General features: G+C 39.4%; 1 protein-coding gene across 5 annotated transcripts in view; it reads left to right on the forward strand.

Annotated features, from left to right (window-relative positions):
* The window catches only part of ATXN1 (ataxin 1), a 386576-nt gene that overhangs the window by 120277 nt on the left and 245176 nt on the right, over positions 1 to 21123 (forward strand). For all 5 annotated transcript variants that reach the window (XM_054591866.1, XM_054591863.1, XM_054591864.1 and 2 more), the window contains one exon: positions 18076 to 18203. The gene's annotated coding sequence lies outside the window, so the exon portion shown is untranslated. The remainder of the gene's footprint in view (positions 1 to 18075; positions 18204 to 21123) is intronic.

Here is a 21123-nt window from a genome sequence, read left to right on the forward strand (position 1 = left end):
CTTAATTTATGACTCTACCTGAGACTTTTCTGCAACTGTAAAGAGAATTAATACCTATCTTCAGTGTTGCTATACTTGTTCTAATTTTTGTCATCTTTTTCCTTTTATGATTCCTTGATGTTTCCATCATTTTCCATTTTGTGTGATATGATTTATTCTTTAACAATTTTCAGTTATATATTGTTTAATTTTCTAGTGTCCTTAAATTGTAAATAAAAATATACCTATATTTCTGTATGAACAAGAAGCTTAATGATCATACCTCTTTGTGTAGGGTGAAATTATACATTTTTAATCTCCTTTGGGATTCTTCTTTCCTTTTAAAAGATAGATATAAAGATATTTTGGCCCAGTTTTATACTTTTAATATTATGCAGATTTTCTTATAAGAATTACCTAATCTGTATTTTGCTTTCTAACTATATGTAGTTGTTAGTCATTTACATGTTTTGATTACATATTATAAACTACTTCAAAGTACAACTACTGCTTATTCTTTATTTTTTTAATTAATTTTTTCGTTGTTTGGAGAAACTTCAAAAGTTTTTATGAAGGACATTTTCTGATTGATCTTTCACATGCAAGAATGCCTTTTTCATTTTTAGCTCTTAAAACTTGATTGGTCTAGAATTACTGTATCACACCCTTTGCCATCAGAGCTATAGTTTGTTTTGTGTTTTTCTGTTGTCAAATGCCAGCCTGATTTTTCTCCCATCTTATTGCCCTGGCCACCTATATTTTTTTCTTTCCTGATTTGATGCTCAGGGATCTCAAAGTTGAAGTTTCAGCAGATGGTAAATGGATGACAGTTTTTATTAATGTATATATGTATGTGTACGTGTGTGTGTGTGTGTGTGTTTTCATTAACTTTTTTGGTACAGAATGTGCTTTTTTGCCCTTTTCCTTTCTTGGGGGTGGGGGCTGGGAATCAGGTATTCAGTTCAGAAAAGTTTTCTTACATATCTTTAGTAATTGTTTCTGTGGTATTTGGTCTGATCACTTCAGAAAGCATGAATATCTTGGCTTCCTATTCTGTCTTCAATATCTATTATGGTCTGTCCTTTTGCTCTCCAGTTTTTCAAGTTCATTCTTGACATCACTGATTTGATTTTACAGTGTTGTCTTTCCTTTTCTTTGGTCCTAATGTAAACTGTAATTGAAAAACTTCTATTTTTTTTTTTGTTTTGTAACAATTCAGTCAATTTCTTTTTGGTTTCATTCACTTGTCATACCTTATTTTCCATGTCTTGATTCAGAGTCTGGATTTTTTTCCTTCTTTCCTTTTTGCAAGAAAGATCTTATCTTGTCCGAAGCTTATTTCTATTTCCAATATTAAATCTTTTTCAAAATTATCTTCTTCTTTCATTCCTTGGATGTTTTTGTTGTTTTGCCACTAAGTCACCTATGTTGCATATTTTTGGTTCCACTCATCATTGAATGGTCAAAGGTTTGCTTGGCCTAGAATTTCTTCTCAAATGGTCCTTGTACCTTGTGGAAACTATTAGATTCATTCTCTAAGTCTGAACCTGGAAGTTTCGTTCTTAAAATTTTACCAAGCCATGTATATGTCCTAGCAGCGCTACAGACTGGGAGGGAGCTGGAGCCAGGGGCAGTCACTGCTGGTGTTCTCTGCATGGTTTCTGCTGTGTGTTGGGTGAAGCCACTGTACATGAGACCATTGTCCAGTCCTGGATTTCTCCCTCACTGTAGCTTCATTCTGAACCCTCCAAGCCTGTAATGGTGACTGAATTCTGGTGTCAAGAGACCTGCTAGTAGGGCGATGGCACAACTGACTGGATACCTTGGGCACAGCAGTACATATGCTTAGTTCTCCTACTCTTGTGTCACCTGAAAGCCAGAGACTGTTCCCTGACCAGCCCTCACCTCCAGCTTTTACTCCTCCAGTTTAGGACGATGACTTACTAGTCTTGTCAGAATCTCTCCTTGTTTTCTTCTCACAATGCTGCAGCACTTTTTCAAGGAGAATCACCAATGATGTCTCTGAGTCAGCTTTTTATGTTGTTTCCTACTGTTTATCTAGCAAAAACATGTTAATGATGCTTGCATATGTCTGATGCCAGTCTCTGTTTTCCAGCACTGATCTATGTTTTCCTCTATATTACATTGTTTTGTTACCGATTGATGATACGCTCTCAAGGCAGAGAGAGGAGGGGTGGGGAGAGCCATCTTGAAGAAAATCTGATGTTCAAAGATATAAATTTCTAAAACACAATCAGAAATGACTGTGAATTTTACAAAACATAGATGGAGTGCTCTGAAATAACCAACTCCCCCAGGGCACTCAGAACAGAACTTATAGGAGTTAGGCTTCCAGGTAAATTGTCAGACACGCAGCCTCTGTATGGAGTAAGCTACACCTGTGTCTCTGTAAGGGTCCCCAGGAGTGTCGCACTTCATGGTCCATTTAGGTACAGAGGAGCACTCACATAGCAGCCAGTCGTTTCACCTGTGATAATGTTTATGACCCCACGTGGTGCCCGTTTCACCCTTTGCAGTTTTCCCAATGGCACTGGTAGCTGGGTTCTGGCTTTTCAGCTTAGCAGCTGATTGCTTCACCCCAGGAACTTCGGTGATCTTTGTAGGCCCTCTCTTACTAGGGAGTGCAGGCATGCCAACTTATTTTAAGGAAACAAAGAATAATAGTGTCATGTATCTGAGTAAGTGAAAAAAAGGAGTCCTCGTCACATCTGAACACGGAGTAGCTAGAAGCAACAAAACAGAAGTGCACACAGGTAGAGGGTGGGCCCGGGGCTTTATTTGCTGACTAGCATTTTCTTCCCTTTCACCGGTCCAGCTTCAGTTATTGCCAACAAAGGTGACTCAGGAAAATAGAGACCTTGGGGGGAGGGGGGGGGAGAGAGAGAGAGAGAGAGGCCTGCCGAGACATTCAGGTCACAGACAATTCTAGAATGAAGAGCGGGCACTGTAGCTGGGGCTGTGTGGAACAGACCCGGCCTAATGCTCAGGCGCACAGGTAGGGTCAGTGGCTCCTACCGACATGTCACTGTGCACTTAGCAGTTTTAGCTGGAAGTCCGTTTAGAGCACAAGACACTGACTCCTGACTTCCTTCTTTCTGAGACTTCAATCTCACATTTACTGATAAAATTATATATGGGGATGGGACAAGATAAGAAGACAGATGGACAATCCTGTGGGCTCACCACAGGTTGAGGGGCATTTGCCTACAGACTGGGCAGCCTCCTTGTTCTCTGCAGCCTTGGGCATGGCTAACTGGCTCCCAGCTGCCCAGGACACGTTGTGAGCTGCATTCCAGTGGTTGTCCATGTTAGGATCTGTGATTGATTTCTTAGATATGTATTTTGGATGTGAAAAAAATAAGCAAGCAGCCATCATCAGGGATCAAGGAAGAGTGATCTGGGGATAACCTTGACCTATAGCATCTTCATGTTCTACAGTGCTTTTGTTTGTTTACACATTTTGATGTAAAGCAAGAGTTGTTTCCTAACAACTAATCATGGCTGCCTGGGGCAGATGGGTACATTTTCATGTGTTTGAAATATCAGATGGAAACAGACTTAGCTCTTGCAACTCTTCCTTAGATTTCCCATTATAGACACTGACATTATAAATTGAAATTATACCTGAATGTAATACCGACACTTTGGAACATACTCTCTAAAGGTTATCCATGAAATAACATATACCTGGCCTTGGAAACGCCTTTTACCATCCAGATATCCACCACACATGTTTTAAGATGATGTTTTCTTAGTGGGACTATGCAGGGATTCTGTAGTAAAAAAAGATACTGTTTGAATATTGAATAGTGATTAAGTATATGTGCTGTGCTATGTGTTATTAATGTGTAATTTCACCTATTCCCACAACTCTTAGAATTAGTATCATCATGATGTCTATTTTACGGTAAAGGGAATACACTTAGAAAGTTTCTATAACTTGTCTTAGGGCCACATAACTAGTGAGCTTTGAGGGTCATCTTTGGGTCGCTGACTCAATAACCGATTTTTTTTACTGTACCACATCGACTCTTCTATTGATTTTCTTACAAAATGATAAAGATCATATGATCCAAAGGTTGCTTAACCTAGAGTTCCAGCATCTCTATCCATGATGCTGGATACCCTTTCCTCCAAACATCATACCTGTTTCCCGGCCCCGTCAGTCATTCTGAATGCTGAGCAAATGGGATAACAGCGTGAGGAAGAAGGGATTGTGTTCCTTCAGCCTTGTCTGATTGCACAGCACTTTAAGGATGGCCCTGGAGCCGTACAGGGACCTGAGCTGGTTATATCCCGAGCTCTGCTCTAAACTAGTTCTCCTGTGGCCTTGGGAAAATCATACCCTCTCTAAGCCTCTCAGCACATCTGTGAAATAAAAGAGTTAGGGTAAAGGATCTCCCTAAGGTCCATTCTGGCTCCGAAATTCTGCAATTATACGCATCACAAAATAGGAAGCCTGAACATATAAAACAGAATTTACTGTTGTCATAAAGTGTAACTTACATAATTGATATTGTGCTGCATGGTAATTGGATATTAGTGGAGGAGAGGCATGGGCAGGGCTTAGATGCTCTCAGGCAGTAAAAGTGTCAGGGAAAAGGAGAAAGGCAACTGGGAGAAGGACTAACCTCAGGTTTGCCTTTAGGGGGCGCCTGGCGCTATGGCCAGAGGCCACAAGCTCCTAGAAACTGATAAAGGAAATCAGGCTCTTCAAGTTCCCAGTAATTCTATGCAACTTTAGCCTATCTGGCTGGGTCGACTTGGGCTGCACTTAACCTATTCTAGAACCAACTGTGTTCTTTCTGAAGGTAGTGTAGCCTTCAAGACGGCAATGTGTCAGAAACTTCATATTCATTATCTCATAATTATTGTTACATTACATTATACTATAATAATTCCTACTTTACAAATGCATAACTAAGGCTTAGAGTTTGCCCACGGTCGCAGAGGAGGATGAACCCAGCTCATGGTTTCAGTGTATGTACCTTTATCGCAGGCCTTAAGATGAAGCAAAATAAGCTTTTAAAATTAAGGGTAATTACCTTACCCTGTCTCCCAATTCAGAATGTTGGCTGCTGGCTGACACTGGAATTTAAAGGCAAGTGAAGTTTTGATTCCTCATTTTAAAAATGAAGACGTTTAAAGGACAAATATTGTTTAGGGGAAAAAAAACAAAGACCAAAGTGTGTTCATATTGAAACAATGTACTGTTTCACTGTTGTTAATGTTGACAGGGTAGGGGTGGGAAAGAATTAGGGAGCAGAATCCCCTGGAGCCTTTGGGAGGGCACCTTAGGGGGCAGAAGGGGAAGGATTCTGTAGACAGATTTTACCTACGTGACAATTTGGGTCAGGACAGCTCTGTTTCACCTTCCTCTGGCATCAGAGAAATAGATGTTGGGGAAGGTGCTTTTGCTTATGCTTAGCTCACAAAGGACAGCTTAGTGTGGGGGTGATAATAATTCCCTTAATTCCCTTGACATAGATTTTGAAAACTTTAGGATTTATGTTTTGAGGACACTCACTCTGAAATGCATGAGAATTGCCTACTTGCAAAATAGATTCCACTTGCAGAAAAACTTCTGATTGTATTTCTCCTCTGTGTTATTGAAACATTTTAAGTGTCTGGCAGTTCTTGGATTGCACCCTGTTAGAGGGTCAGAATAGAAAAAGATGGGTGTTAGCAGTGTTGCTGGAAGAATAAACTCAAAGACCCCTGGGGAGCCTTGGGCTCCACCTCTCATCCAGTATCCTGCAGACACGTTTTTTTCTTACTCTTGGTATAATGTCAATTTTAGCACTGAGTAATTTGCTGTATGTGCCTCATTAGAGAGAAGACGTTAATATGAATATCAGTAGTTTTATTTTCATTTTTTTGCATTTTGATGGGGGTTTTCCTTTTTTCTTTTCTTTTTTGGACTACCTGTAAGATGTCAGGAACAAACCTGGCATTGTTATGCTTCCTTAATCTTACCTCACCTGGCCTAGATAACATGCATTCCAAATTGTATTGAGGGTTTGCAACAAGGCAGCAAGGCAGCTAAGCAACAGGCTCTATCAGCTGGGTCATTTTCTAAAAATTAAAGGACAGGACTTCAATTTTCAGGTCTGGCTTTGGCCTGCTTGATGAGAGCTGACATTTAGCTCGTCTCAGCCTGTGTCTGATTAAGATTACTGCCTACTTTATAACTTATAGGTGATTAAACTTGTAAAGTATTTTGAGGCCTTTTCTTTCATTCATTTATTCAAACATTTGCTGTTGAACGAATGGTGACTTTGATTTCAACACACTATACAAACATAAAACACTGGCAGCTTGTAGATAGCAATTTTTCAATTTGCTCTCCTAAAGGAATTTCATTACCAAATCCTTGTGAATTCTGAACCTCAAGAAGAATAATCCTTTCCTTTGTTGGAGTTTTAAATTTAGAATAATCAGACAATAGTGAAGCATTCTGCTCAAAGCATTCCTTTTAGGCGACCCATTTATTATACACTGTTCCTAAGAAGAGATGAGTCTGATTAACGTTGAACATTCAGTCAGTGTTTTTGCATAACTAATACCAGGGAGAAATTTTCAAAAAGTTGTGCCTGCTGTTTAATATTATTATATAGTCAACTTTTAATTATCTGCACTGATGGAATATAATCAGTGATTTGTACACTCTGAAATCAGTCCCTTTGGCTTTGGGAAGGAGCATTGTATGATGCTTTTATTTATCTTTCATTGTGGTTTTGCTCAGACTATTATTAAAAATGTGCCATATTCTTTGTGTGCACAGCTCACCATCGGCGGGAAGGAGGGGATGCCTCAAAAGTATACCGGGGGGCTAGGGAAAGGTCAGCTGGAATTTTAAAATTTATTACAGATAACACATAGGAAGAATAATTCCTGTTTGTCAAATAGAAAATCATGGCCAATAATTCAGTGCAACTGCATAAGGAAAGAACACAATAAGCCTCCTAAAGATTTCCATGTATGTATATTACAGTTTCCCAGTTTTGCATTTTGAAAATTTCACAGGAGAAAATGCTTACATCACACTCCAATAGCACTACAGCAGTAAACACTCTCAGGTTAGTGATCTCCAAAACGTGTCCTGCACATCGCTGGTGCTCCACGCAGGCCTTTTGGCAGAACAGAAGGACTTGTGTTGGTTGTTACTTCTTATTAAAAATACCTCTCTCCTTCCTTTCATTCAGGGTAAGCTTGTTTTTATGGGCAGCAACTATAGAAGGAAATATTTGGAGGGTTTATCTCCTATAAAGTGGCCTTTTGGATTTCCAGCCTTCTTGGCCTAAAAACATATCTCTGCATCAGCCTGCTTTAGAGCCCCTCCCCTTGTGCCATTTGTAGCCATCTCTGTCGGGGCCATTCAGCTGAGTGATTAGTGGGATTGCTTGGTGCATGCCTTGGAAGGCGGTGATGACTGGCTCTCCAGGATGAGGTAAGGGATGATCCCTAAGTGTGGAGGTGCTGATGCAAGGAAAAGGAAACTATCTTTGGCTACACACTTCAGTGTGGGGCAGTCCTTGGTAAGTCAGTAGGAAGGTTTCCAACTCCACTCAGCTGAACTGTGGGTTACTCGGCTCTGACTGGCATCATTGGGCTTCAGGAAGTTAGAAGCTGAACTTTGTTTATTCTGCTGGCTTGCCTGCCTGCCACTCCCTTGCAGCTGACTCTGTAGTACAGCTGTTCAGATGCATCCCAACACCTTACTTCCTCAGCTGAACACCAAGCAGGGAGAACCTTGGGAGAAGGTGAGGCCTGGCTTTTTGGTGATGGCCAGTTTCTAGTATCAGTCTTGCCAGCCAGTCAGCATTACAAATAAATGTCAACCTGTAGCAACCATGTGCCCTGGAGCAGAGAGGACCTCATCACATTTGTGAAACAGATTCTGTCACCAGGCTTCAGGTGCCCTTTTCTCCCACCACCCCCATCCCTATCTCTCTGCTGACCTTCTTGTTGCGTTCACATCAGGAAGCCAGCATTCTCATTGCTGTCCTCACTCATGGCCTTATCATGACCTGCTCTGTAAAAAAGGGGAGAAAAACTAGTGTCCGAATATCCACTATGTGGTCTCGGCCTCGCGTAGTTTTATACACATAAATGAACTTAAGTTCTGTACCAACCTTCTGAGACAGGTGGTTGTCTCATTTCACTGCTGATGAACTTAAGAGGCAAGCCAACAACCTCCCCAAAGTTACAGAGCTGGATGGTGCTAGGATTAATACCCAGCTTAGATTCAAAACCTGTTCTCTTTTTGTGTGTGTGTATTTTTTTTCTTTCCTTCCTCCCTCCCTCCCTCCCTTTTTTCCTGATATCTGGATATACCACTTCCAAGGCAGCACAATTATTCTGATATTTAAAGAGTGCATCTTTAAACCAACGGTAAGTCTAATTATGGACTTTCAGCTATCAGTGAATTGTTGGAGGATTGTGATCTTGAAACCACATACCATACTGGAAACCAGCCCTTGCAAGGCATGAGGAGCTACCTAACATGCTAAAAAGTATCCTTCTTAGCAGAGTTCCCTTCTTTTACTTAATCTTAGCTTGCTGGCTTCTATTTTCAGCACAGAGCGTGTCTTCGCCGCCCCTGACCAGAGATGTGCCCTTTCCTGGTTTCCTAATAAAACTTTAACTCGTGTTAGGAGCCCAGATATTCTACTTCCTGCCCTCTCTCTCTCACACAGTGGATTTGGCAGCACTACATTTTAGCAATATGCTTTCCTTTCATTGAAAATAGCTTAATGCTACTTTTATCAGGGGGCCAGCAGTGTCCTCAAACATGAAAGACAGTCTTCTCAAAGAAACATCTTCCTGCCTGGCTGCCATAATTGAGACCAGCAAAGGTGCGGTGCGCACACGCCCGGCAGGGCTCAGGGGCGTGGGTGAGCACGTCCGTCTTATTACCTTGGAGACAGTCGCGCTGACGAAGTTCCCTTACAAAGCCCAAAGGAATTTTCCTCCTTCCACCGGAGGTGTTTATAACTTCTAATTTGCTCACCGTGCCTCTTGTAGAAAGGAGTAGGATCTCAGCCGCTGGCAGGCAGCCAGGGAGCTGTGGCCCGCTCACGTCCCAGAGCGGTGGCGCTCCCCGGTGGGTGCTGGGATGCAGATACGGAACGGGGAGGAGGGGGCGGGGGGCGGGGGGGGGGGGGGGGGGGGTGCGGGTCAGAGCGGTTCCTCCTCCGCTCAGCGCCCTGGAGGTGTGGCCATAGCCTGCGGGACAGCCAATCCTGGAGCGGGAAGGCGGCAGCGTGGCAGTAGAGGCAGAAGAGGAGGAGCTGAGGTGAACATGTGGGTGGGTGGTCCAGCTAGTTGGAACAGCTCCAGTGCAAGATCTTATAATAAATGTTTAGGGTTGTTGTACGCTGGGCATGACCGGGGGTGAAGATTCGTCCTCATCCCTGTTTTGCCTTGGGAAAGAGCTCGACTTCGTACGCTGTAGTATTTCTTGCAACCTCCACCTGGTGCTTTGGGCATGGAAGTAGGTTCTGACCTCATTTCCCGTAGGAGGTTAAAGGGATAGGAGGAGGGTTAATTAGTCCCTCATGAAACACTTACAGTGAAGTACAGTATTCTGAAAAGATAATCTTGTTGCTGAATAAAAAACCAGACACACATTACTATAACATTGGAATATAAAGACATTTTAAATGAAAGCTTTTTGTAGTCATGGAACTTAGCTATATTTTAACACGATCTTTACGTATCAGTGTTACAGAGGGATCCTTTAAAATGTGATGATTTGAATAATTTTTCTGATCTTGAAAGCCGTTTATAATCTCGAGCTACATGAGAGGTTACAGACACACTTTTCCCCCCATCGTATTTTTGGGCACCCAGCAGCAAATACTAAGTATCAAAATAGGGTTGCTTTGTTTACCACACTCTTAGAAAATAAGCAGTATCGGGAGAGCTTTCCTCACCAGCAAGGAAAGGCTTGCTCTCTTAACACTGCCTGGCTAGGTTCCAGTTGACTGGATTGAAAAGGGAAGGTACCGCCGGTGTGATTAAAATAAGGCACCTTAGCCCTGCTTAATTAAAACAGTGTGAGAATCTAATAAGGGGCATTAAACCTCATGATAGACACAAAAAAAATCCCAGATAGGTACTTAGAAGGCACTATATAGCATATATTTGTTTGTTTTACTTTTGAATCCCGTCTGGTTTTCAGAGACATTCATTATAGGGGAAGGCCTGCAATTCTTCCTCCTCCCATCACTGCCTGCCTTTGAGACGCAGGCCCTCCTTGTCCGGGTTCGCCAGTAAGAATGAGACCAGAATGGAGAAAGAATATGAAAAGATGGTCAGGATAATTTAAAATTCATATAGCGGTTATTACTATTAATAAATGGCTGTGGGGAGGACAGTGGAAACCGTTAACAATATTTGCCAAAACTGGCAGTGTTCACAGACTGTTTCCCTAGTCTCTGTTCGTATCAATTAAAGAAGACATACGTGTGCCTACCTCAGTGTCTGCTGTGGTGTCCTGCTGCCAGGAGTTTGTGGTGTTCTTTGCCGCTCCCCATGCTTATTTCCTAATGCTACACTCAGACCCTTAGATACACGTGGGGAGAAGATGCAGAACTGGCTGATTCTGAGCTCAAACTTTGAGCCAGGACTCAAGCTCTGATCTTAGTCTTTTGGAGAAGGAAGAAACCTTTTCTTTTAAGCCTATGCCTGTCAGTACCTCATTATAAAGGTTTTTATATCTTGCTATTCTAAAATAAAAGCTAATAAGGCTTTTCTCTGTTTCTGTTATCTCTTCTGTTTCTAATATTGAAAGAAATAAAGAATTCTCTTGATTTGCTATAGTGTTGTGTATTTTAAATTCATGCATGACTTCCTGTTTTAAGTGGGCAGCTTTCGTTCATTTCTAATGTATTCTAGAGCATTCTTTGACTCTTTTGGTAGCCATTTTGCTTAAGAATGGCATGATTAGGAAATGAAACCATGCGGAGCCTTAAAATCATTTATTCTCAGTCCGCTCTGTTAGTTAGCACAACAAGTGAAGGTGGAAAAATGAGCATATTTTAGGAAGTAGCTTTCATCTGTTTAGTAAAGAACAAAATATAAACTCACCCATGTAAGAGAGAAGTACAAGACACTTATTTCTTTATAGATATTCATAACTTGAGTCTATACAATAAAAACACCACCTTTAGGTCAATTAGGTTTCTTTATTTTAAAATGATTTAATAGTTAAAAATGATTGGGTGCACTGCTGGTAGGAGTTTAGTTTGGCATCGCCATTTTGGAAAATACTTTGGCAATTTTGTATAAGAGTGATGCCCTGTGCCCCAGCCAAGCACCCCAGAAAACCTTTGCTTATTTGTATTATTTCTAATGAAAACAACATTGTTTCTAATAGAAAAATAACACTAGAAGGTAAAATAAAAAAAGATTAAATCCATCAGTGGAAGAACATGGTCGGGGGGAGGAAATCACACAAGGGAATATTATACAGCAGTGAAAATCATGAACTACTGCTACTTGCAACGACATAGTTAAGTCTTTTTTTTTAAAAGATTTTCTTTCTTTATTTTTAGAGAGAGGAGAGGTAGGGAGAATGAGAGGCAGAAAAACATCCATGTGCAAAACATACATTGATCGGTTGCCTCTTGCACACGCCGAACTGGGAACCTAGCCCACAACCCTGGAATGTGCCCTGATTGGGAATCAAACCAGTGACCTTTTGGTTTGCAGTCTGGCTCTCAGTCTGCTGAGCCACACCAGCTGGGGCAACATAGTTAAATGTGAGAAACAGAATTGTATGGGGAAAAAAACAAAACAAAACAAAACAAACTCAGGCATGGAAGACAACATACAGTATGACAGGATTATAAATTTGAAAGTCAGGCATAATTATATTACATATTCTAGGGAATGATACATACAAAATTTAAGATTGTGGGTACCTCTGGAGAAGAGCAGAGGTAGAGTTAGGGAAGTGGTACAGGGGCAGACGCATCAGTACCTGTAATATCTGTAATAGGATGGCAGGTTTATCGGTGTTCATTGAATTGTTATGCTTCATAGATTTTATATATATAGAGATAGAGAGAGAGAATATTATTTTGTAGGTTTCAAATTTTGCATAATACAAACACATTTTTTTTGGATTTAAAGACATTTCCAGTTTTACTGAGATATTAAGTGCCATATAGCACAGTATAAGTTTAGGGTGTACATCATAAGGATTTGACTTCGTATGTCATTAAATGATTACCGCAATAAGTTCAGTTAACATCTATCCTCTCATATAGATACAAAAAAGAAAGAAGAAAGAAAAAAAATGTTTTTTTCTTGTACTGAGAACTCTTAGGATTTACACTCTTACCATACAGCAGTGTTCACTGTAGTCATCATGTTGTAAACTGCATTTTAAAAATACAATATATTTAGCCCTGGTCGGGTTGTGCAGTTGGTTGGATCGTGATCCCATGCACCAAAATGATTGCGGGTTCAGTTCCTGACCAGAGCACATATCTAGGTTATGCGTTTGATCCCTGGTGGGGGCAAATATGGGTAGCAGCTGATCGATGTTCCTCTCTCACACAGATGTTTCTCTTTCTCTCTGTCCCTCCTATTGTCTCTCCCTCCTTTCTCTCTAAAATCAATTAACATATCCTTGGATGAGGGTTAAAAATATAAATATTTTTAAGGTGATAATTAAGCCAGAATCTTCCCCGTTTGCTCCCACATTTTACCTATTTCATGTCAGAGTCCCTTTTCATAGTCCCGATATCTTGCTGTCACACAGGAGTAGCTGGATGGTGTGGGCTGACTGGTAAATCCCGGGGGTCGTTTGGATGGCTGAGGATAGAAGGTGAGGCTGACAGTTGCAATGTGGAATGAGATAGAAGACACAGAAACCCTCTGTGTTCCTATTCCTACTGAGCACCAAGAAAATCATGGGGCACAGAGAAAAGGACTGGTGACCTCTTGGAAAATCCATATTTATTGTCCCAGCATGACTAATAGTTTCAAATGTGGATGATCAGCTTGGATAGGTTACGAGGAGAAACTTGTTCTTTTGCTGCCTGCTGTTCTTTTCTGGCCTTTTGAGTGAGGTAGGATTTGGCATGTGTATGATGATGTAGTATGTTACTCAGCCAGGCAAGTTGTCACAGGCTCAAAGGTTTGGTTTTGAAAAATGAAAAGCGGATATGTGAGAAGTTGGTCCATGTGGGAACGAGAATTACAATAAAAGTGGAAAACGTAATCCAGGACTGGTATGTGTTTCTTTGAGTGCTGAAGTTCTCTGCCGCTAAGATTCATCGTCGCTGAAGTGCCGGCCAGTTCTGGGAGGGGAGGGCGCACCTCTCCCGGGAATCATCAGCTTATTCTTAAGCAGCTGAATAGAGTAATGTGTGACGTGCTGGTGTTGCGGAGGTCGAGTCTTGGTCTAGATTTCCATTAAATGAGTGTGTGAAATCGATACCTAACTCAATGTTTGTCATGAGAACACCCAGAGGCCCCTGTGTAGCTGGTATTTTTCAGACTAATTCTCAGACAGGAAAATGTACAGCATATCTATTTTCTGAAATAGTTTCAACATCTTTTATGTAATGCTGATGCATCTGGAAGTGAAAATGCTACGAGTTTCGTTTCACTAAAAATGGAAATTTTTTTTTACTTTAACCTTTAACTTTAGATCATAATTAGTGGCGTTTTCACCTTAGTTTTAAGAGTGGCATTTTCACTTAGTCTTAAGAGCATCAAAGGGTATGTATTCATTGACACATTGAAACAGTACTTACTGAGAATATTTTCTGTGCAAAGAACTGTGTAGGTTGTTATTGAAAATGCAGAGACCTGGTTAGTGACCCTAAGGAGCTTATAGTCTCCTGAGGGAAACAGATCATTACACAGCAAGGCAAATAGAATATATATGGGAGCGGCCACAGAGGAAATGACTGCTGAGCTGAATCTTAGAGGAAGAGTAACATTTGAATGAGTAAGAAGGACATTCCAAATTGAGGGATCAACATAAATAAAGAGTAATTTTGCCTTATATTTGTAAGATTTCACCAGATTTTATGACACAAACACAAATATCATGATAATGAGATTATTAGTAAATTCAGGTAAAATTATCTAAATAAATTAAGACTTTTTTGGGTTATGTCCTACCTTTCCATCTTAATTATGTTGCAGAGAACAATATATTTGCAGTAAGCTGGTCAATGGTGGAGGCCAATGAATAGAATTACAATTCAGTTTAAAAGTAATGTTCTAATGGTAAAGCAATTAGAAGTTAAGAATTTAGCATTTTTATAATATTTCCTCTCTATCACTCTAATACTTCTGAGAAAATACTTAAGTTTCAATTAGAAATCTGACTTGCTTTCGGTTTTATCACTTATCAGAGAGGTAAAGATAAATCGAAAATAGAAATATCAAAATGCAGTCATGATACTGCCATGTATTTCAGGAGCACACAGTATATGAAATGCTTTTATAGTCATTATTTAAATTTGGCCAATATATAAAAAAGGGCAATATAGGACCAAATTATAAATTCATTTTGTAGAAGAAATTACTACCAGTTCATTGTTGATTTCTTTTTCTTTCAGTGTTGCTGGTTATATTTTCCTTGCGTCTTTGTATTGTTGGTTAGGTTCTACTCAACTATGCACTGGTAGCATTTGTAAACAATTCATTCTTACATTATTTTTTCCAAAAAAATACTGCTGCAGAATTGTCTTGCCCCTTTTTTCCTCTTTGCATAAGTCCATTTCATTAAATTCCAACAAATCTAAATTAGAATAGCACCTAATAGACTATGTGTGAAATGTGTTTGCTATTAATTCAAACACTTCATAGCATATTAATTAGACAAATACATATTATTTATAACATTATATTACTGTCCAGTAATTAAATGACATGAATAGGTATCTCTATCTTGTTTTTTTTCTTACAAAAGAAATAGTTTATATTCTTGTTTTTTTCCTTACAAAAGAAATAGTTTATATTAAGCAAATGTTTATGACATTTGAATGATAATATTTGGTGTTTCTATAAGTTAGATTTTATAATTTTTTTAACAGAAATACATCTTCTCTGTTAATAATTTGTCCCTCTACACATATATTGAAGATTACCGAAACAACAATTTGTCCTTCAGCTGTAGTGAATAAGACTCTCCTTTATCTTTGGTTTGCTGAGTGCCTCTTTAGCCATTTTTATGGCTTTACAGAGATCTTAATGCTAAGTAATATTTTAATAGGGAAAAATGTTGTCAAATAAAACTGTTAAATTTGAAGCATGAATTAAAAATTCAGCGTGGCTGTTCTAACAATACTGTTGACAATGATAATGATTATACAATTAATATTTATTGGTGCTTCCAGTATGTTGAGCTCTGTGCTCAACATTTTAGTTATGTATTATTTAATTTTCGCAACCACTCTGTGAGGTAGGTGTTATTCCCATTTCACAGATGACTTCATAATGTTATGCCTCATAACATTTAATAATAATGAATATATAGTAATTTATAATATATTTTAAATAGTCAACCATGGAACTGTATACATATGAAATGTGTATGTATGATATATATATTCTTTTGTTCATTCACACATATTTATTTATTGACTATTTAGGTTCTAGGCTGCTGTGCTAAACTCCGAGGATAGTGTGATGAGGCCATACCCCTCCTTTGCCTTGAAGGGCCTTACCGTGCGTTGGGAGAGATGGACTTGCTAAGACACAAGTACAGGAAAATATGACAATTGCTTTTATAAGGATAAGTTCAGAGTGTTGGAGAAAAGTGGGAAAAGAGGATCTCAGCTTCTCATAGGTATCCTCTGAGAGGTCTTTGCAGAAAAGCAGTCCTCACCCTGAGACTGGAAGAATGAGTTTGAGTTTGAAGAGATGATGTGCAAAGGGAACAGAATAGAACAGGGTGTGGAGACGAGTGGGAGCAAGGCAGGGTGGTCAGGGAGCTACAGTGGTTCAGAGGAGCAGAGTGTCAAGTGCAGCTGGAGGCGTGACACGGCTGGCTGGGGTCCGGTCACAAGGAACCTTGCGTGCTGTTCAGAGGAATGCAGACCTTATACTCTGTGTTGGAAATCCATCAGCAGATTAATCCAACAAACACTAATTAAATTATGATGAGGGGTGTTCTTCCCTCCCTCCCTCCCTCCCTCTCAACCTCCCTCCCTCCCTCCCTCATTTATTCATTTAGAAGATTCTTACTGAGTGCCTATAAGGTGCCAAGCATTGTGTTGAATATTGAGGATCAAAGGGTGGATAAGAGCACACATGTCCTGCCTTCCAAGAGCTTAGTAAATAATGGGGAGACATGCATTAATCAGCGAATGTAGCAAAAAATGTAAAAATCACAAAGGTGATCAGTATAACACAGGGAAATGATTCTAGAAAAGCATGTAGTAGCATGTAGTATTAGGTAGTGACCTGGCCAGGGAGGTCAGGAAAGGCTCCCCTGAGGAGAACAGGACTGAGCTGAGAGCTGAAGGAGAAATAATCCAAGGTCGTTTGGTGAAGAAGCTGGATAATTTGGGGAGAAGTCTTAACAGTAAGGCCTAGGAGAACAAGGTGCTTTTAAGGACTTAAAAGTAAGGTGGAAAAGTTGGAGTGCAGCCTGAAAAAGAACATGGACTGTACTAGGCCTGGGGGCGCTGTGCCATTTTAAGAATCTAAACTCAGTGGAAAACTGCTAGTCACAAGGCGTGGCACGCACAAAGGCGCAGAGGCAAACTCAAAATAGTGTACAGAAATACTTACATGTACAGGTGTACAAAAGGGAATCAATAGGGGATCCATAAATAACTGTTGGTTTCTTGATATGCTCATATCTGTTTTGTGTTGCAGTGATTCTAAGACTTATATATGTAGAATTTGTAAATAGGTAAATAAGTTATTTCTTATACCATGATAATGTATAGAAATTTCTCTCTTTATTTTTGTATCTTAAAATAGGGATTCACATATGGCTCTTGATCTTATTATCTGCCTTCTTCCTAATAAAATTTAGCCATTTAGATAGGATTTGGATTTTAGGTTTTTTCTTTGGTGTGTTGGCACCTAAATGTGGGATTAGTCAACATTTTTAATTTACTGAAATAACTATACATCTACTCTTAATTGGAATATGAACACATTGATTTCAGTTTGGCTTGGGAATTAAAGTGAAAGGCCAGTCAAATCCAAAAGGAGCAATGCTAAAACTTAGGTGCTGTATCAGCTCTGGGGGAAAATAAGATGATGTTGATTTCATATTTAACTTTTTTATAATAAATAAGGAAATGTTAATAGCAAGGTTAATTTTGGAGAGATGATATAGTATTGGATTTATGAACAAGGTCTCTGTGAACAATATGAGCTTAAACACTGGCTTCAACATCTACTAGCTTTCTGACTCTTTTTTTTTTTTCTTTCTTTTTTTCCAATAATAGTGTGCTGGAACGGGGTAATGTGTGTAAAGTATTAGCACAGTGCCAAGAACAAAATAAACATTCAGTAAATGTTAGTGACGATCTTGAATATCAATGATATGCTTTACCTGAGTCATCAACAGAGAGACATGTACCGTTTTGAAAGTGAAAGTCAGGCTGTTACAATGAATACATGTACTGAATTGGCTTAACTTTGTGGCTAGAAGGAATCTTAGAGAGCATCAGATTCAGTAGTGTTCCTGAAATTTTCTGGAGAAGAACTATTTTTATTTCTTTAAAGTTTTGGAATCATTGGGGAGGAAGGCAGGGAAGGAGCGGGCTCATTTTGATGGTGACATCTCTAAGGTCAGAAATCCTCTTACCCCTGGAGGGGTTGGGCGCGCGTGCGTGCGTGCGTGCGTGTGTGTGTGTGTGTGTGTGTAAGAGTGAGAGAGAGAGACAGAGAGATTGGGGGGGGGGGGGTGTGTGTGTGTGTGTGTGTGTGTGTGTGTGTGTGTGTGTGTGTAGAGTGAGAGAGACAGAGAGGTTGTGGCAGTGTGCTTTTTTGTGCTTTTTTTCCTATGACTTCAGTGATGTGAATGAAAGCCACAGCAAGCTGCCTCACTCAGTGGGAATAATGTTTTTATATTTACAGGTCTAGGCATTTTACACTGAGTTTTCTACTGCTGCCCTTTCTACTCAAGCAAAATCTGTGTGAAAAGATCTGCTGGGAAGGAGCTGACTGCTTACATTTCTCCCTTGTGATGAAAGCACATGGTACAGGTAAATCTCTCCAAAATCTTAGCCCCAAATAGCTATCATTTCATTGTAAAGTCCCCAAGATAGTGGTGGTGATGCATACATATTTATCCTCTTACATTCACCCACACACTAACACACAACATAAATATATATTTGTAGATTCTCATATTCTCTACTTATTCTTTCTCTGTCTTTTATAAAAATGGAATCCTTTTTTATGGGAAATAAAATAAATTCTGCTTATATTGAAATCACTGATTAAGGTGGATGACAAGCCCTTGATAAGAAACAGATGATTCTGATGATGGTGTTAATAAATTCTGCCAGAGAGACTACCATCAGGTGGTAGTAGGGAACAATATAATATATACTATGACCTTTCGTCTAACATTTTTGTTCCACTTAATGTAATAATGAACATCTTTTCATAACGACAGATATTTATCTGCAACATTATTTTTAATATATACTATAACATTGACTACATATCCTGAAATACATTTAATTGATCCCCTCTAGCTGAACATTCAATTTGATTCTTTTTTTTTGTTTCTATGCCACCAACAGTGTTCCTGTAGCTTTATATTATTTGCCATTATTCATGGCTTCCTTAAGGTACTTCCTTAGCAGTAAATTGCTGAGTTTTAAGAGTTTTCAAGTTTTAAAACTTTTGCTTACTTGTTGCCAAATTACTTTCCAATAAAGTCATACCAGTTTATATTTCCAGAGGCAGTGTATGAGAGTACCTACTTCATACAGTTTTACCAGTGCAGAGAATTTTGAAAACAACAATGGCTTTGTCAATTGATTTTGTGTAATGGCATCTCCATGTTTGTTGTTTTTTATTGGAGGGGGAGGAAGGGCATTTATTTGAATATAATACTGTTTTTAAGAACCTTCCTGCTGTAGATAGTAGCATGCATGAAACTTACCAGTTTTTGACATTTGAGAAATAATACTAAATGGTGAAGGTATGAAAGGGTTCTAGGGAATTTTAAGTTTTTCCCTTTCTATGGCCAGGTATTTTTAGACAACCATGAGATCACTGGATAGTAATGTTTTAGTCACTGGAAAACATAGTTTTTCTTTCTTTAATAAGAATTAAAAGATATTTAATAAATAACATTGTATTTAATTAAGCATGGATCTGAAGTTGCATTGCTTATTAGTTAAAATATATGCATGGGAATTTGTATATACATGTATATACACATATATCTGAGTGCATATATCTATAAATACATAATATATACATACACACACACACACAAATGGCATTGGGAGCATGATTTGACATAATCATGGTATCACCATATTAATCAGAGGCTGTAGATCACAGTAGTAAGATGGCAGGTCTCCTGACTGCCTGGGTTCAGATTCCAGCTCTGCTATTTTGTTGAGGTGTGATGTCAGGCAAGTTAAGTTTCCCTCTTAATGTCTAAGTCTATAAAATTTATATAATAATAGTACCCATTTCATAGAAAATGATAAGAGAAAGTGATCCTGATAGAAGTACAAAAAAAAAAAAGCCAAGTGTGACTCTGACTATAGTATAACCCCAATTAAAAATATTTTTCCCTTCTTCTTCCTTGTTTTCATCCTTCTGGTATCAAAAAAAAGTTTAATATATACCCAAATTCCTTTAATTTGGATTAGTAGTGAAGTTCTATTCCTGGAGAAACTGCCTGACTAAAGTCTGCAAGTCAGAGACCCATTTATCACAGTTGTCACCTGGCTGCTGGCACCCTTGGAGCAGCCGTCGTGTGAGAGCAGAACCTGATCCCAATCCCGGCTGCCTCGCTCCTCAGGTCCAGCCGGAACCTGGAGTCAGGCAAGCCTCCTGGCCTCTTTAGCTGCACAGGGAGAGTCTACGCATCTCACTCCATATGTGAGCTGCCCTACTAACCTCATGGCCTTTCCCCATTATTAAGTGAGCTTCCTGTCATTAAATAAGTCAAAGAGAAGATAGAAGAAGAGACCCCAAGCTCTTAGGAAACGTATGCTTTACCTACATAAACACAAAGGGGAAAATGGTGGTGGGGGTTGTTAAGTCTTTTACCAATAGCTGCATCAGAAGGTCAAAAAGTAGAAGGAAAAAGGGTCAAAGAATTATTTGGTTAAGGAGACAAACACAAGACAACTTGTCTGGCTTCAGCTAAAGCTTTTCACTAGATACCCTGCAACTCTTGTGTATGTAGACACTGCATTCGTTTTTGATTTAATTTGAACAGCTTCATATTTTTCAATAAAAGAGGAACATCTGAATTCCTTATTAACATAGTTGAGCTTAAGAATTCCTGTTTAATGGGTCATAAATATTCTCCTCTAAATGATTATGAGGATGAATAAGAAAATAAACTTGTATTTACCCACATACATATGTTATTTGAACAAAATTAAAAATTTCATAACGGGAGAGATGACAACAAATGTGTCAGCAGATATAGGTCAGGAGAGGAGTTCATAATGTTCTGCCAAACTCCAGTGAGGCAACTCATGAGTGTAGGTAGAAAGGCCAAACGTCATGGTGGTGAGAATGCTAATAACGCTACCATATGGAACATTTGGTATTTGGAAAGCACTTAGATTCCTCCTCAACTACAGAATCAATATGGATTGAAACAGAGAGGAAGAAATGGTTCTCTTACTGTGAATAGCTGGCTAGTGTGCAGAAATGCAGACACATTGCTCAGCAAAGGCTTACCAGAATGAGTTTCTCTAGGGAGGCTGAAGAGTGGGGCTATTTCAGCATATTTCACGGTATTGTGGCCTAGGACCTGTGGTCCAGCGGATTGTGGTTGTCTCCACAACCAAACCAGTTTTTGCAATTGTATAGGAAACCTCTCTGCAAGACCAGGCCGAATCAGTGTCGAAAATTTAATTCATCGAGTTGCATAGGGCCTTCAGGATGCCTTGGGACTTTGCCTGTATAGGGTGAAAG

This window comes from Pteronotus mesoamericanus, unplaced genomic scaffold (genome assembly GCF_021234165.1).
Source record: "Pteronotus mesoamericanus isolate MK-2021 breed Mesoamerican mustached bat unplaced genomic scaffold, CSHL_Meso_final scaffold_31, whole genome shotgun sequence".
Classification (NCBI taxonomy): Eukaryota; Metazoa; Chordata; class Mammalia; order Chiroptera; family Mormoopidae; genus Pteronotus; species Pteronotus mesoamericanus.